General features: G+C 36.6%; 1 pseudogene; it reads right to left on the reverse strand.

Annotated features, from left to right (window-relative positions):
• Positions 1 to 2,693: 2,693 nt before the first annotated feature.
• On the reverse strand, positions 2,694 to 4,728 carry LOC119516242 (annotated as a pseudogene).
• Positions 4,729 to 5,007: the final 279 nt, after the last annotated feature.

Below are 5,007 nucleotides of genomic sequence, written 5' to 3' on the forward strand. Positions count from 1 at the left end.
CACTTGTATTTTTTCTGATTTTTTAATAGTAGCCATTTTAGTGGTTGTAAAATGGTATCTCATTGGGTTTTGATTTGCATTTCCCTCGGCTAATGATGTGGGCATCTTTTTATGTGCTTTTTGTCAAATTGTATATCTTCTTTGGAGAGCTGTCTATTCAAGTCTTTTGCCCATTTTTAAATTGGGTTGTTTTTCTTTTTGTTGTAGTTGAACAAGGGCAGACATATGGACTGATGGAATCAAATTGAGAGCTCAAAAATCAACCCTAACAGTTTTCACCAATTAATTTTTGACATGGTGACAAAGACCACTCAATTGGGGAATAATCTCATCAACAAATGGTGCTGGGAAACTGGCTTTCTGTTTGAAAAAGAATTAAGGGAGACCCCCACCTCACACCTTAAAAAAAAATCAACTCAAAATTGATCAAAGACCTAAGTATGAGAGCCAGAACTATCAAACTCCTAGAAAAATATGAAGGAAGCATCTTCTGGACCTTGTAGTAAGCAATGGTTTCTTGTACTTTGCTCCCAAAGTGCAAGAATGAAAGAAAAAAAAGAAAACAGATAAAGGGGACCTCATCAAAATTAAAAGTGTTTGTAACTCAAAGGATTTTATCATGAAAGTAAGACAACAATGTACATAAATGGAGAACATATTTGGAAAACATATATCTGATAAAGGATTAATATCCTGGATATGTACAGAAATCACATCAAGTTTTGTATTTCACCATGCCGCAGATACTTTCTTGTCAGTCTATAATGACTTCTACATTACTAACCTGAATGACCATTTCTCAGTTTTTATCTTACTTAGTGTAATCAGTAGTCTTTAATGCAAGTTATCACTTCTTCCTTTAGGAAACACCTTTTATTTCACTTGGTTACCATAACACTGCTTTCACTTAATTTTATTCCAGTTGCACTGTTTTTCAGTCTCCTTTGTTGTCATTTTCTCATCTTACTGGCTTCCTAAAGTTACAATGTCCCAACATTAATCCTTTGATCTTGTCTTTTTCCATCTAAATTCACTTCCTTGCTAAACTCATTCAGTCTCATGTACATAATGAGTCTATTATTGAAAATGTCCAAACTAATATTTCCAGACTGGACTTCTCCTCCGAACTCCATTTGTGTATACATAACTGCCCATTCAACATCTCTGTTTGGATGTATAATTGGTATCCTCAATTTAACATGTCCAAAAGTGACAGTCTGACTTTTTAGTTTCAAACTTGTTCCTCTACATTTTTACCCTTACAGTAAATGGCAAATCTCTTTTTCTGTTGCCCAGTGAAAAATTCTTGGAGTCATCCTTGAGTTCTTAAAAATTCCTGCCACCTCCACCTTAAAATTTTGTCAAAATTTTGACGATTATTCACCTTTTATATTTCTATGAGTTTAGTACAAGCTACTGTAATGTCTGGATTATCATAATAGCTTTCTATCTAGTCTTCCTACCTCAACTTTCCCCTTCAGTATAGTCTCAACATGGCGATCAGAATGATCATATTAAAACATTGTCACATCTTGTTACTTATCTGTTTAAAACCCTTTACTTCCCATCTCACTTATAATAAAAGTCAATGTCCTCATAATGGTCTAATGTCTGTATACAGTCTAGCCTCCCTATTGCCTTTCATCTCATTTCTTGTTTCTCATGCCCTCATGCTTTTCAGCCATCCAGTATGCTCCCACCTCAAGACTTTTGCTCTTACATGTTCCTATTCCTTGAATTCTTCTTTTCCTCTCATCTTGCTGGATCATTTCTCCAGACACTTCAAATCTTTCCTTAGATCCTGTCTTTTCATTGAGAACTTCCATTACAGCCCTACTCCATTTAAAATTACAATTTATTCCCTAACACCCTTCACTTCTATCACTTCTCTCCTTTATTTTACTCAACAGCATTTATCATAATATAATATAATGTGTATTTTACTTATTTTATTACTTGTCTCCTCAGTACAATATAATCTGAATGAAAATAAATATATATATTTTAAATAATCAAAAGGGCCTTTATTTTAAATGAAGATAGTATCATAATTCATCAAAATAATTTATAATACTTAATTGCTTGTTAAATAGTTTAGTATAAATGATGCTTTCTGAAGTCAAAATTTACATGGATTCAGTAAGGTTTTTTAATTATCTAGGACATATTAAATGAATGATAATAGTAAGTAAAAAATATAACTTGTGTCCTATGAAGTCTTCTAAGAAAGGAAATCATGACAATTTTCCTACCAAATGACATTCCATCATTAAAAAGAATTAAAAAGAAACATAAATGATTTTGAACAGAAATGCCAATCTCTTGCATTTGGTTCTTTGTACAAAACCAAATCCTTAAAGTTGAAATTACATTCTATACGCAAGAAATTCCTTAACAGCAGCTCAGAAACAACATTAATATCTTAGTGAATTGCACTTCTTCATCTACTGATAACACAGCATTCCAATCACTAATGTATTTGCTGTCTCACCTCTGCTAATCTTCCCAAGCATCTCCATGGGACAAGAAAATGCTCATCCTCTCAAAGAGAATTCCGTCCAAATATGAAATTAGTTCAGGGTTTTTCTTGTAACATTAGTATTCTTTGTAAAGTGCCACATTTTACAGAGAATGAAAGCCTAGGGCATTGCACCATTCCAGTTGAGGTCTCCACCTTAACCTTACAAATGTCACTATTGTGAGGAGTCATCATCACAAATTGCCATAGCAACATATCTTTCCGACTCTGGATCAACAACTTTCAGATACTGTCCAAATGATACCTGGTATAGCTGATTATTCTTCCCAAAGGTCCATTGTTGAGAGCCTTCTGACCCATGGCACTTTAGAGTCATGGTAGGTCTCATAAGTGAGTCTCTGGCATATCCAGGCAAAGGAGATTATTTAAAACCAATTCATATTCTTCATTATAAACCCAGATCTGATTTGGAGCACTATAATCACACACCTTAAGCACTACAAGGCCTCCCTTCTGATTTGGGTGGTCTTGTGCCACCAGACATTTGTTGGTCTGCAGGTGATAGAGCCTTCCACATTGAAGTGTTTTGGGGTGTTTTGGCCCTCTATTAATAAAAATTAATTGCTGTGGTTTGGCATTGGGCACAGATATCTGCATCTGTGGGTAAATATTATCCAAATACAAATTAAATGATTTACAGCCCAACTTCATCTCAATTCAACACCCTCACTAGTATTTCCATAGTTTTTGATCTTCAGATCAGGTCTTAAGAAAAAATACTCTTTCTTATATTCATAAAACCATACATATTTCAGCCTCAAAGAAAGGTGTATTTGTGTGTTATGATGCCCTGGTTTTAAGAGATTCATATGGCCATTTTTTTTCTGGAAAATGTGTCCTACTCTACAGCAAGGGATGACGAAGAGCTTACCTCTACACAGCCAGATATGAAATGATATTTCAAAATTTTCTTCTCCCCAGATATCCATGCCACTGTCATACTGTCCAGTTCATTGAAATAGTGTCTGTTCATGGCAAACAATCCTCCAGCCATTGTAAGTGACTTTATTGGTGCAGTAGCTCCTTCCTAACTCAGAAAAGGAATGAGATCCCATTTAAAGTGTAGTCCCAATTGAATCCTCGAACATAGGAGATGAGCTGTACATGAGCATATCAACACTGATGATATTAATCACTGGACAAACCACAGTTTTGTGTCTTCCTGGATTGCAGCTAGCAAGGGTTGTAGCCACATCTCATTCACTTCACAGTGGCTATCTAGGAATACAAGAATACAAGAATTTCTCCAATCATTCTTCCTTGAATCAATCTCTCATGCTTCTTATTTCTTATTACTTTAGTTTTTCCAGGGATATATTTTTGGATATATTCATCTATTTCTCCTTTCAAATAATCAAAATCACTATCATCGCCCACTAGGATAATTTTATGTAGAAGATGTGCTGGAGTCCAATCTACAACACTGTGCACTATCCAGAGCAAGGCACAGAAAGCTTCACTGTAGAAACAAATAACACTAGCAACTAGAAGATCAGTTGTGTAAGGCTCTTCTTTACGTACTGCATTCCGTGTATCTGGCACATCTCTATGGTAGCCCAGGCGGTAACTAATAAGCTTATTAAAGGCATGTTTCTGGTAGCTCAAGTCTCTCAACTCCTGATCATGTTCGGTAAAAATAATACCCTTACAGAGAATGATAAATTCTCCTTTTCGTTTTCCCATATCAAAATTTTATTCTCTCCTCAAAGAACAACTCCCTTGTAACAGCATTTCCCAAAGTCTGTCATGGAAAGCTAAATTCCACCAATTCAGGGGAGAATTTCATGTCGTCTTTTCCTGGATTATCATTTTGATTATCATGTCACCAATCTTGTTTGCTTTTATCTGTGGCTGTAACACTCAACTTGGACCTGGAATAAAATGAGGATAAATTTTGGGGGGAAATGGTACACAGGGGCCAGACCTCTTGACAGACACATTCTTAAGTGGCTGAGTCACTTCACTGAAGTTGAAATAAACAAAGACAAAGCCATCCAGGTCACAGATGTAAAAAGACAACCATAACAAAAATATCGAATTGTGACACTTCCCATTGTAGACCTAGCATAGCTGAAATGCCATTTTCAATTTCCTTCAATAGTTTCCAGCTATTTTCTCATAACCATACTCGGTATTCCAAACCAGACGCAACTTAGCATCGCTGCCTTCCCGGACTCGGACTGCGGCATATTCTCTCCCACCACAGCCCCAGTCTAAGTGGGTGCAGCTACTCGGCAGAAAACGCGGGCCAGGAGGTGGAGCAACGGAACATAGCGCAGTCAGGGGCGCAGGTCGTGGCCAAGGACTCGCCCTGGCCCCGGGGCCCCTGCCCAGGCCCCCGCCGCAACTAAGATCCCCTGAATGAGAAAATACATTGAGTGTAGGGTTCATTGTTATACCTCAACATAAAGACCAGTACCTGAAAGAGTAGGAACTCAATAAATATTTGCCAAATAAATGAAAGATGA

This window comes from Choloepus didactylus, chromosome 2 (assembly GCF_015220235.1).
Source record: "Choloepus didactylus isolate mChoDid1 chromosome 2, mChoDid1.pri, whole genome shotgun sequence".
Lineage (NCBI taxonomy): Eukaryota > Metazoa > Chordata > Mammalia > Pilosa > Megalonychidae > Choloepus > Choloepus didactylus.